The sequence below is a fragment of the Thunnus maccoyii genome, chromosome 9 (assembly GCF_910596095.1).
Source record: "Thunnus maccoyii chromosome 9, fThuMac1.1, whole genome shotgun sequence".
Taxonomy (NCBI): domain Eukaryota; kingdom Metazoa; phylum Chordata; class Actinopteri; order Scombriformes; family Scombridae; genus Thunnus; species Thunnus maccoyii.
This window is the reverse complement of record NC_056541.1, coordinates 29,754,108-29,768,111: the sequence shown is the minus strand read 5'-3', so window position 1 is coordinate 29,768,111 and position 14,004 is coordinate 29,754,108.

Genomic DNA, 14,004 nt, shown 5'->3' with positions numbered 1-14,004 from the left:
AAACACACACTCAAACACACACACACACACACACACACACTTTGTCCTGCAGGTAATTAGAAGCTGGAGGCCTTCCATCAAACACAAACTCACCCTCTTGACTCCACAAATATTGATAAAGAGTCTGTCCACAGTGATTCAAGAGCAACCACGCAGAAAAAAAGTGTCTCCATCAAGCTGTTGTTTGCCTTATTTGATTTCATACATAACACAGCCATTAATACACAAACCCCACTGTGTGTGTTCACAGGTAGATAAAAGCCTGCAGGTACAGTATATCTGTGTATTAGGACATATTCATACACAAACACGCTGTGCATGTGTGCCATCTTACACATAAACACACACACACAAAGTGAGTTCAAAACACAGGCAGCCAAGTATTAGGATGAAGCCAAGCGCGAGGCATGAGTGTCAGTCAGGGCAGATCATCCTATCTTCTTTGTCTGTCTGCCTGTCTGTCTGTTCACCTGTATGTGTGTATGTGTGTGTGTGTGTGTGTGTGTGTGTGTGTGTGTGTGTGGCTGGTTGTTTGCAGCTCAGCCTGGAGTCTATCCAGGCCATCACTCACACTTTACCCAAGGAGAGGGCGTCGGACAGGTTTTATTAAAACTCTGTCAGAGGGAGTGTTGGTGTGTGTGTGTGTTTCTGTGTGTGTGTGCGAGTGAGTGTGTGTGTATGTGCATGCATCTGCCTCGGGCTCAGAAGAGATATCATCTCTCCCTTGACATGTTCTTTCATCTTGCCTTTTTTCTTCTTGACAGACACCATTTTGGTTGCCAGTCATTTTTTTTTTACTCAGGCCTTTCCGCAAGGCTGACTTAATCCATTGTATTGTGTGCAGCAGCGCTTGAATTACTCTCTGTTTAATGCCATTTCAATCATATCAGCAAAATTAATATACAAATGCAATGCAAGTGAATCAGAAAATTGGGATCTTAAAGTATCAATTCACATTTTTCCAAGTCCATTTTAAAGCAATACTCACACAACATATGCTGTGAGAGAGTTACTGGTTGCTGTAATCATTCCTCCTCCTCATACTGGGCTTGAAACTATGTCACTATACTTTTAGCTCCATTTTGTCAAATAAACAATAACTGCAAGAAATACAATTTTCAAACAAGGTGAGACTTCCCTTTTTGTCTAGTCTGAGCACACCATAACTAGAAAGCCAGTTTGTAAACTAACCTACATGCAACTACTACTACTAGCAGTAACCAAGAAGCTGTCCAAAGTAGTTGCACCTCAGATGTATTAAGAGAACTGGATACGGTGCTGCCACTCAGCCTTGCTGCCAGTTTGTCCCAGTGGCCACAGTGGCGAGACTGCCATGAAGAGAACTGCAAACTGAAACAATTTTTGCTCCTTGAATTTAGATTTTTTAAGCCATGAAGGTTTTGTATTTGTAAAAATTTCCCAGGACCTTGTAAAGTGATTTTAAAGTGTGTGATGTTATCTCAAAGTAAAGTTGATGGGCCGAGAGGAAGTGTTCAGGAAGGGCCAGAGAAACACTAGAGGCTGATTTATGGTAGTTCGCTCGACAGCAATGAAGTATTTTCAACAGATAAGCGTTCCTTGACACTTTCCTTTCATGTCACGCACCTGGAGAATTATGCCGCGGTCATCGTCATATTTTGTCATGCAATGTGATTGGGTAGCATTACTAACGTCACCATGGAGATTGCAGTTTTCATTGAACTCCCTTATTGATATTTCGGTCTGTAACTTCAGATAACTTGTAATGTCCTTGTTTAATTAGTCCTGGTAGGGATGATATAATGTAACTAAACAAGCCGGCTGGAAGATAGAGTCTGGTTACCGTGGAGACGACTGAAACCCTTCACTGAAGCATATGTTGAAAATCTTTAATTTATCTTTAATTTCTGTTGTGCGACGTGCATCAAAAGTGTCGAGCGACCTACCATAAATTAGCCTTAATGTGTATGTGCAGTAGGCCGTACAACATGGAAGGAACCTTTTTTGACTCATTGCTCGGTGAACAATTGTCAATCAACTAAAATGACGCAATCTTGAAGTAAGGAATTCACTTCTTATAATACATATGAGCTCAACAAGGTCCACGGATACAAAAAAAGACCTAGCTAGTGAGCTAGATTAGTTCTAGCTAGCTAACAACACATTTTTTGACTGTGTGTGTGGGGAAAAAGAGAGAAAAACAGAAGGAGTTTTAAATAGACTAACTTTGAGAATGACCCATTTAATTTGACTGGCACTGTTTGAGCTCCACGTCACCTTCAGAATACATTTTTGCACAGAATAAGAACTCTTTATTTTTTTCCATGTAATTGCGCCAAAAAGAATCACTTCATGGCCAGTATGGACAGGGAAATGATTACAGTGATCAATAACTCTTTTAATGTAATGGCATGTAAGTATTGTATTAAGACAGTCTTGAAAAATGTAAGGGGCACAGGAAGGTGAAGTGGTGTGAAGGTATATCCAGCAATGGTTTTTGTTTTTACCTGCTGAGGGCGAACATGAACCATAACATTGTAATGCAACACATCATAAAAAGAACATATCAAGCTGCTGTAAGAGGTGTCACAGATGTTCTGCCTCCACAAATAAATTACTTCTTATTGCTACATGAAGGAGAGCCACACACACAGCAGGCACAGTAATTAAAATGCTGAGACAAGGCTTTCCCTGTACGATAGGCCCCCCTTTCCCCCTACTCCCACCCTCCCTCTCGAGCTGCTCACTCCCATCAACAGGCCGTAAGTTTTTAATCATGTTGAAATGATTTATTTAAATGTCAGGCAATGTGTCACCTCACTTCCTTTCATTTTTCAAAATGTTTGTGTTCTTTGCTGGATGATAAATTTATCTTCAGACAACCCCAATATGACTAATTAACTCTGAAATATCAGAACCAGATGTTGAGCTGAAGGAAGTTCTTAACAGGCAGCCAAGAGAGACGGCTCACGTCCTCCCTCCCTCCTCCTCTTTCTCTCTCCTCAAACAACACCAGACTCCTCCAACCTGCTCCTGCCCTCCGCCATACTCTTGGCCTCAGTTTTTTTACACGCACCTTCCTCAGAAGTTTGAGCCATCCTGTTGAGAACCAACACGTTGCACCAGGTCATAAATCTGGCAGTGTGAAGTTAACCTGCACATGCCCCGTGTTTACCTCCTCCTCCTTTTCCCCTCTGTGTCACTCAGCACCTCCACCTCATTTAATATCCCCCCACACTCCCCCTCCTCTCCAACTGACCAACTGGCTCACGTTTCTGACTCAAGTTCCAAAGATTCAGATTTTACTGAAAATTGAGCTTATGCCCAGAAAGTGTAACCAGACCCCAAATTGGTAAATTTATGCTCTCAGACCCTCGAAAATATCCAGATACTACTTTTAAACTTATCCCCCTCTTTTTTTGCAGCTAATCTCAGACAAATGTACTTTTTCATGATTTATGTCACTCTTTATTTCCGCCTGATGTCAAAAATGTTTGGATCAGGAAACTTAAGTGGGATATGAATTCTGTTCCTCCGTATTCTGGCTCACACAGCGATAATGTTTTGAGTTGGAGCGGTGGTGAAAAATCTTCTGTCCCTGCAGAAATGCCTAGAAAAAGCAAAGGGCCCCTGCAGGAACATTGCAGTGCTGACACTTTGACAGTTTGCCATGAGTGACGTCTGATCTGTACAAATTTCAGGACTAATAAATCTACCTGTCAGAGCTAGGGACTTGAAAGGGCCGCAGCCCTGCGGCACAGCTTTAACACAACTTGTGTTGATGAAATTCTGTAGGCTGGAGAATTATAGCTGTCAGAAAAACGCCCACATCAAACCTGAAGCCTTGGCGTTCCTTCTTTTTTTCCCCTCCGCTCTCTCAACACTCATATATTGCTCATTCACCTCCTCCCTCCCTCCCTGCTGCCTCTCCCTTCCAGACGTCTCTCTTTTCCTTCCTCCTGTTCTTTCTCACTGCTTGGAAAATGAAACATAGGCGTCCTTTCATGGCTTGGCGACCATCATTACATCATTTTGACACCCTGTAGACCCCCCCTTCAACACACATACACACACATGCATGCACGAACGCACGCACACACACACAAACACACATACACACACATGTTGACCTAGATTAACTTTTGGGGACATTACATAGACTTACATTCATTTCCTGGAGACTTACCCTAGCCCTAACCATAACTACTACTTGCCTAATCCTAACCTTCACCACTGACCCAAAAACCAGCTATTTAGCATTTGGGGACACGGCTTTTGTCCCCAATTGGACAGACCATCCCCAATTAACTGGTCTTTAGTCTGCAACTTTGTCCCCAAAAGTAGCGTATGACAGACCCACACATACACACACACACACAGTTTATCCTAGTTTCTTTTTTTTTAATCATTGACTCTGCTAGTACAAAAAGTTTGCTTACAGACAATAAGTTGTCAGGGGTGACGGGTGTGACTCGTCGGCTATCATGCTCTCAGCTCTCTCCTGGCATTCAGCCACGATGGAGGAGAGGAAGGCAAAGCAATCCCATTGGCTGGCTTGGGTTAAAAATGCGGCCCTGTCACCAGAGTATCAGAGTCACCAGCCGGGAGTTAAATGGACTGAAAGGTGGGAACGCGGCACATGATTTCACAAGAAGGGGTGTTGTATGTGGGTGATTTAAATACCAAAAGGCCCATAAATCAACTACCCACCACTCCCCTCTTGCCACCTCCTCCCATTTCCACATCCTTCCAGGCCCACTGCCCACTGCTCTCCCTCCCCTTTTCACTGGATTTATTCCTGTTTATCTTTGATCCCGGACTGGTTTGCTCCTCATCTCCTTTCAACCCGAGCCGATGTATCCTGTGGGTGATAAATCATCTGTAAGTGTTTAGATACTTGCTGCCGCCGCTGATTTTCCTGTAAACGTTTCGAGAGGGGTGGATCATATTTGCATTCTTCAAAGCGCCGTTGTCGGTGTTAAAAGTTCACTGGAGTCCTGGGGACGAATGGCAACCCAAGCTTATTGATTTAAATGTCAAAAGGTGTGGCTTTTGCATAAGGTTGGGACCCTCCTGGTGCAATGTGATCATTCATTGACAGATGAGTCAAAGAGCCTGTGAAGGTGCTCTGCTTTATCATTGAAATGTTTCAGTCAACTGTGTGAGCTAGGTAGCATTTTACCTAAGGAAAGTGGTTTTAATAAGAAATCATGGTTGGAGACAGGGTGTCTTAGCAGTTAGAAAGGCTGTCACATAGCTGAAAGTTCACATATTCAGTCCCCACAAGAGCCACTTTGTGCCTGTCATGCATGAGTCACTCCTTTCAGAGTGTCATTTTAAATGCCTACATTGCAAATCAGATTGCATTCCATGAATTTGATTCACTTTGATCCCACCTAAGCTATTTTTTCATCAGTCCTATCGCATAAAAGAACGACAATAGAAATATCTTTGTTCATTAGCCCCATGCTGAAACAGCAGCAGTGATTTACACTACACACACCGCCACCGCAGCAATCTGTCAATCCATGTGCTTGTCAATCACTCCGTGTCTCTGTGGGAAGTCGGCTCTGACTGACAGCCCGTGTGATCTCTCCCAAGGGCTGGCAGGAAGGCAACAAAAGGCCTGGCTACAGTAATTGGCAAGATAAAGACATCCCGCCAAAGCAGCACTGTCACTCATTTGGTTCCAGAGCGATGAATCAACATGAAACACGCCACACCAGTTAACCAAAGGGAAAGTATGCTTGTCAGCTTACCGGTAACCAATCAGAAGGCCCGCTCAGGGTCACTTCCCCAGGCGACTGGCTGAGAGGTGACCTGTTTAAACTAACACACCACAGCCCCCTCCTCTGGATTCACCTCTCTAACCTTCTCACCTCCACTCTCCCCTACCCTTGTACATCCTGACCTCTGACTGACCTGTTGGCCTTTTGCTTAGGTCAGCTTAAAACATAACAGCCCCAACGCCTCCCCTCTCTGTCTGCCTAATCTTACCCCCACCCTCCACACACCTGGTTCTCATTTCTCACATTTCACTTTCCGTCAGTGCTGCGGGAGGGACGCCATCTTTCTGTCTGTCTTTGTGAAGGTAGAGAGTGGAGAACATTTAGCTGCCAACATGAGATAAACAATTACTGTCCAGGAACATTTACTGTAGGACTGGTGAGGCAGATTTGACAGGTAGATAAGGTATTCTTTAAACAAACTCTTTGTGGACCCTGTTCAATTCTAATCTATTTAAATCCAACATTTTGAATTTACACACTTTAAACCCTATTGAGTCATTTTAGTGCAACTGTGTTTAATCAGACTCTCAGAATTTAGTTGGTTGAGAGTGTCGTACTCCACTCTGAGGTCAGATAGGGTATCCAGTCTTCTGAAGAGGTCCTGTCACAGTGTGTGGGTTACTGAGTGTGTTTCCTGATGCCCTGTGTCTGACCTCCCTCTCTGTCCTCTCTCAATCACCCCTGTCTCCTCAGACACCTCTCCTCCTCCTCTTCTTCTTCTGCTGCTGCAAGAGGAGAGCAAGTCGATTAAGAAGGGCAGGGGGGTCCCTCACACTGAAAGCCACCAAAGAGGGACCCCCTGTGCAGCATGTAAAAGCCCTCTCTCATACGTACACACACACATACATGGAGATCCCGTGTCTGCCTGCCTGGCTCTTCACAGGGTAGTCATTAGTCATCAGGCAGATCAAAGGACAACCGCAGGAAGTGAAAGGACCCTGACAAGGGGGAGTCCATCTGGCTGGCAGGCCATCGCTCATCCTCAGCTGACAGCGAGGCACACTCTCCATCTGACTGCTGTTTCCACTCCAGGCTTGTGCCTGAAATGTTGCTCATTTCTCAGGAAGAATTTTGTTTTTGATAAAGGCTAATATGGCTAGTTTGCCTTCAGTGTGATAGAAGACATAATTCCATCTCTCTCTACAGCAACTGCTCCAGCAACTAAGATGTGATAAAAATCTTTCGTTTAAAGGAATAGCTTAGAAAAACAACAATTTGTGGTTTTACTGGTAGTTATGTGGTGGTAGTTATTTCTTGATAGACTACAGTTTATTGCTCCACTCAGGACCTCTATGCAGGGTCTCCTTAGTTTGCCCAGAAACAACTCAAGGCCAATTCATACTTTCCGTGTCTGCATGGTCGCAAGGGTCCGTGTTGGTCCGCGTGATGTAAATGTCGTCATCTGCCCATGTCTGCGAGGGTCCGCGCAGCCCCTCTGCAGATGTCCATATGCAGTCTAAACTTTGTGACCGTGCAGACTGTATGCATAGCAAGCATGTCAACTGTGCATGTGCTAGAGGAGCAAACAGGAATGCTCGTCTAGTCTACTGTATGTATGTAATGTATTCCTATTCTCATTAAACTGTCACTTTTCTTTTTTCGACTAATTCTTGTATACAGAAGCTGCATTCAGACTGAAAACAGCCCTGTGTAAAACAATACAAGGGGCTGTGTTGGTGTGGGCATGTTGTTTAAAGTGTTGGTGAGACATACTATCCAGTGAGTCCGGTTGGAGTAACAGATTATTGCATTTAAAGGTTGATCAGAGAAACACTGCACAGCGGTTTGTACTCACAGAGTGGATTTTACAACTCTGGAAAGTTATCACGCTGCAACCCTGTTTACTAGTGGGCACATGTGGAACATGTCTGTGTCCACGGACCTCCAAGAAGAGTTTGAATGGAACCGTGTGCGTGTCCGCAAGACCACGGCTGTCCGTGGACATGGAAAGCATGAATTGGCCTTTACCTCATAGTGACGGCAAGACTCCGGGAAGTCCTTGTGCCCAACTGTGTTTGCCAAGTAGTAGGAAAACAGTAAAAAACATAAATAGTCATGGTTAAATTTCTTTTTGTGTACTGATAGAACAAATAGGATATTTTAGAGGTGTTGGTAAGCGTATTTTTGAGCTTTGGACAGAGCTAAGGTAGCTACTTTCCTCTGCTTTACTCTTTATGCTAAGCTAAGCTAATTGCTTCCTGTTTCTGCCTACTTAATGCACAACCAAAAGAGTGGCATTGATCTTCTCCTCTGATGTGCATTACAGGTCTGACAACAGCCATGTCCTTCATGCGCCTAGGGGGGAATGTTTCAACAGGTGTTATACCAATGTCACAAGTAACAACATGTGTGTTTGATCATCAATCACCTGTAAGTACTGGAATTGCAACAGTAATGTCTTAAGTTCCTCTGTTACTGAAAAAGTAAAGTGACTATAGCCTACAGTAGCAAATGACAACCAACAACACTGCAGCCAACCCCTGTCACAGCTGTGGCTTTACCTCTTGACTCATGAATCTGTCCAACTCGCAACGCACACAGCTGCAGACACTGTTGCATACATGCAGTCTAACACTGCGTTGCCTGAGGTCAAATCCTTTACTGATGCCCCATTCTGCACATGCTTCATGTGATCTGTGCATGAGTGACATTGAACAGGTGGTTATAATAATCTAATTAAACATAATAGATTAAAAGAATACAACATATAAAAGGAAAACAGGCTTTCATTTTGTCAATAATATTACATATTATTAAAAAAGCCCCTGCCAACAGTTAATGGTCAATGCAACATAGACAGTATAAAATATTTTTCTCATAGAAAATGATACTGTGTATCTCTTAGTTCTGGAGATGACTTTACTGAACATCTTTTGTGGGTCTGGCATCAAGTTATGTTGATGACCTTATAACCTAATATGATACAAAGCTTATGTGGATCAACTCAGGCTGGTTTCCATTGGCTGTTTCCAAAGTGTAGATTTCACAACTCAAGTCAGTTCCAGCATAGCCTCAGACTTTGGAATGACCTGTATATATATATTTATTTTAAGAAACATACTGTTGTAAAATATGTAATTTCTATAGTAACCTCCACTAAGGCTTTCTTGTTACTTACCTTGATATCCTGTTTTTTTTCTAGATTTCATTGCTTATTTCACTCTCATATAAAGCACATTGCATAAAGCACAACTTCTTTCATTGCCAGCTACATAAATAACGACGATGTTGGTAATGATGATAGTGATTATGAGTCACTCTGAAACATTTATGCAACATGCTTTAGCAATAGCAGCAAAAATTACCACGGGGAAGCCGGTGTAAGAACTGATGCCCCCTTATCTCCACCATCATCCTTCACCTTTCTGACCTGACCACAACCCACCCTGGCTTGTCTGCAGGGTGACCCTTTCCTTTCGCTGCGTGACTGAGTGCCTCTCCTGCCGCACAGGAGGCATCAATTACAGGCCCCGGCCGTCCCGGTGTCACTGCTCTGTAATTAATGGGCTCTCCCGGCGCTGCGCCATGGGGCCTGGCCTCACCGTGAACTCTGCAGGAATTCAGAGACAAACACACACACTTAAAGTTGTACACACACAACAAAGCACACACACACACACACACACACACACACACACACACACAGACACACACATATATGCAAACTTACATGTTGCTTGTGAGACATATAGGCTCACACCTGTTTATGTAATTTTCAAATGTGTCGTTAAATACAGTTAAAAATGCCAGTCGCACATGAACACAAGCATTAACAGTCACATAAATGTGTGCATACATACTTCAGAATGCACACCTAATAATTCAGAAATACCTGTGCACACTCCTGTCTCCTGTACAGACACATACACTTGTACAAAGCAACTGAGCAAAAGTCATACACACACACACACACACACACACACGTACATAGAGGCCCAGCCCCCTGCTGCCTGCCCCTTCATTTGTCAATCAGCCAGACAAACAGAAGCACAAGGTCCTCCAGGTCACAGGGTCATGGGATCCTTTGATTCCCCTGCTACCCTAGATCTCAACACACACTCTCAGACACATTCATATATTCAAGATCCTCCGGCCACTAAAACTAACCAAAATTCTGTCAACTCCTTTCCCCCAATGCCCTGAATCCTGTTGACTTTAAATCAGTTCCTCCATTTTTGTTGTTGAGGGGGACATTACTCCTGTTGCAGACAGGCTTGCGATACTTCCCTGAGCTTTTCCTCTCCCCCTCAGCTCCTGCTTTCATTCTCCTCTCCCCCTCCTTTCCTCTTTCTTTCTTTCTTTCCACTTCGCTCCCTCCTTCAAACATCACGCCTGGAGCTGACACTGAGCGTGACCCTGCCTTTATTGTTGCAGCAGGGCAGAGGCGCAAACACAGGGCAGGGACTGTCACCCCAGTGATTAAAGAGCGCATGTTTTCAGTCAAACGCCTCAGAGGGGAGTGATCCCAGAGAGGGAGGGAGGGAGAGAGGGAGGGAAGGGAGGGAGAGGAGGGAAGGAGGGAGAGGCTCAGAGTCAAGCAGGGAGATAAAGAGCTCCTAACATTTTCACAGCTGAAGAATAAAGGCATTTTGGAAAGTCAAAAGGCACAAAAATGACATTTGCAGAGGTTGGGATTGATGCATTGTGCTGGTAGTGTCTTTTTATTAAAAATAAAACACATATCAGTTGATGTTTTCCACCAATTATATGATAAATAATGATATTTTTTTTAATTAATCCAAACTTAATTAATTTTAAATTTGTTTTCTTTAAGAATTCCAATCTGTATGTACTCTGTGCCTATGCAAAGTCTCTTGAGTCTTAAATCTAAAGGATTCTGCTTAACACCTTTCTGGCATGACAGCCTGAAAACACTCACTGAACTTTGTCACTATGCCTTAAGGAGCTGCTAACCCACTGAAAAGATTTAATTAGTACGGCTTAAAATGGAGCTTTAACATGACATGATGGACTGTTGCAGAAGCGCTTTTTTGCCCAAAACTTGTCATATTTAGAGATGTTAATGGTCACAAAATATATTGGCATTGTCATCTAAGCTCCATAAACTGTAATTTGGACCACCATATGTGTGCAAGCAGGACCAACAAAATTCAGCTATAGGGAGATCTGTCCTTGGCGGCTCTGAGCGAAGTGAATAAAAGAGCGGCTTGTTGAGTTATGGCTGTGGCTAGGAAAAAGAGAGAGTCATAGATGTGACATTCTGACCATTAGACCTTGCTCCGCAAAATATTATTTTTATTAATGTGAACAGGAATCGGTTTCTCCTACAACACTCGCGAGGATTAAAACAAATAGGGCCATGAAAGCGCCAGGCAAGGAAAGAAATAAATAAATAGCACGGCTGCCTCCATATTTCATATAACAGTCACCTCCAAGAGCTGTGGGCCTCTGTGTTAGGCGTCCAAACTAAACACTTGGAAGTTTGCTCAGTCATAAATTAACGGCTTGACAGTCAAAAGTGTTCAAACTAATTCGTCAAATCTCGGCTGCTTTTTTTCCACTGTTTAAATTCATTACAGCAGTTTTTCTTTCTTTCCACAAGGCTTCCAGAAATGTATTTCCCAGTACCACGCAGTACTCTGAAAAGATAATTCTGGAAACTAAAAGCCTTCGACTGTACATCACATGTGCTGCGACCAAAATCCATCAATTTCCCTGCACAGAAATAGGCTTGAATTAATTCCCACCCAAGTACAATTTATCTCCACGGGTTGCTGTCAAGGGATTGGGCTCTGAAGAACCTCCAGGCATCAGATCAACATTCATGGCTCATCAGCTCAACAACTTGTATTTTTGTTAATTCAGCAGTCGTGTTCTGCTAAAGTGGGATAATTACTATTGACAAGTTTTTGCCAAACATGCCAGCGCAGAGTAAACACAGATGATGCCTTTGGCTCAGAGCTTCAGACAAACAAATGTCATGCAGACCAGACAGAGAGAAGGCTGCATGAAGGCAGTGCAGCAGAGCAACCATAATGCACTGTAACTTTTCCTGCAACAGATTCCCTTAAACAGCAGGCACACACATGCCCAAATGCACACGTACCAACCAGGGGTACTCACATCCCAAGTGGTACTTTTGCATTGACCAGGGGGTGCTAGGACTGAAATAGGATTACAAATGGGTGTGATGCTGATCGTCAGTGTATTTGTTGTCAAAATAACCTGTAACCTCCCAGCTACAACAGGCAGCGTGCACAAGACATGCCTCTGTTTTCGTCAGTTTTATCACACCAAATGTTGCAACTGAGAGTGTGAAAAATAGTTAGCAAGCTAGCAAAAAGGAAAAAGAACTTTGACCACACCCTCTGAAAAAAAGAGTAAGATTGAGAGTCTATAGCCATGATAGCAGTTTAGACTACTGATATATAAATCTAACATGCTCACAATGACAATGCTAACATGCTGATGTTTAGCAGGTATAATGTTTACAATGTTCACCATGCTAACATCTGCTTTTAGCACTGAACACAAAGTACAGCTGAGGCTGACAGGAATGTCATTAGTTTTGCTGATATTTGGCCATAAAACAACGTATTGGACAAAATAAATTTTTGACCTGATGATGGCACAGATGAAAAGTCAGGGGATCAAGTTATCATAATTCCACCTGAGGGGAATGATTTGGACCAAATTTCATGGCAATCCATGTAATAGCTGTTGAGACATCTCGCTCAAAACTCCAAATGTCAACCTCATGGCGGCGCTAAGAAAAAAAGAAAAGAGGAAAAATCAGAGGATCACCAAAGTCAGTAAGATACATCATGTAGGAAACATGAATATCTGCACCAAATTTCGTGCCAATCCAACCAGTTGATGTTGAGATATTTCACTGAATTGATAAAACTTTGACCTGCTGGTTGCGGAATCTGGACTGACCAACCGATCGACTGATGTTGCCATTCCTTGAGACTAAAGACAAAGATGCTTTGAGATAAAACAGAACCATATTTTTACAACCAATGACGAGTGCATTTTTTAATGGTTTTATGAAAAACATCAACAAAGTAAAGCACATCTTCACCATGGCCTTTGTTAAAAACTCCTCAGTGCTCCCAGCCCTCTCTTCCAGCGCCTGACACATGCCAGCTCCCATCTCTCATCATCACTTCTAGAGGCACATACAGATCCATTTTCCCTCCCCAACCCCTACATATGTGTGTGTGTGTGTGTGTGTGTGTGTGTGTGTGTGTGTGGTCTGTGTGATTGTGAATGCATATGTGTGTGTGTGCTGTACCCAAAGAGACAGACAGGCACACGAGCATGAAATCCACCAAACCTCCTCTAATTCCCCCTGTAATTTATGGCTCTCAGATACATGTCATGCTTAGGCTAAACAAACGGTCCTTTGTCACTGACAGCAGCCTTTGATCAGGATGAATCGGATTCGCTGTCTCGCTGCTGCCGCAACAGATCTGCCCCGCGTTGCTGCTGCTTCAGCCGCTGCAAGGATTTCTACTCACACATGCATGTGCCGCCTAATGGTGCTGAAAGTTTTCCACTCACACCTCAACACACACACGTTCTTCCTAAACTCAAAGCACGACTCACCTCATCAGTTTACACTGAACTTGTGACACTAGCTAACACCCCCCACCCCCTCCTCCTCCTCCTCCTCCTCCTCCTCCCACACACCCAGTCTCTCTGCAGGATGTCTTTACAGCAGACCCCACTGGGTGATTGACAGCCATGGGGGAATTATTGAGCCGTGGGAGGAGAGAGAGGGAGGCGAAAAGCTCTGGGGTCAAGCAACAGCAAGCAGAAGAGAGTTCAGCATTTGTAGAGTCACACAAGCTGACGTGACCCCAGTACAAACTGCCAGGTTCTCTGCCAGACCAGCTCTCTCACACACACACACACACACACATACACACGCATTCTCACCTGTTGGCGGCCATGTTGGAAGCAACTCACTGCAGAGTCCATCCAAAGGAAAACATAAGGTTTTGGCTGGGATGTTTTGAAATGTGTGGCAAGGTGGGATTCTATTTAAGCTGTCAACCAGGGGGACATGTGAATGTGTGTGCGCATATGTGTGTGTGTGTGTGGTAGCGGTGTAGAGTGATTAAGCACGTCACTGTTGGGCTGTAGGATTGACATTAACGCCGACTGACTTGGGCACACAAGGGGGAGAAGACTGGGGGCACTTGTGTAACAGAGACACACAGGCAGGTACTGTTCTCCCGCCGAGCTCGAAACAAACCGCTGTTGACAT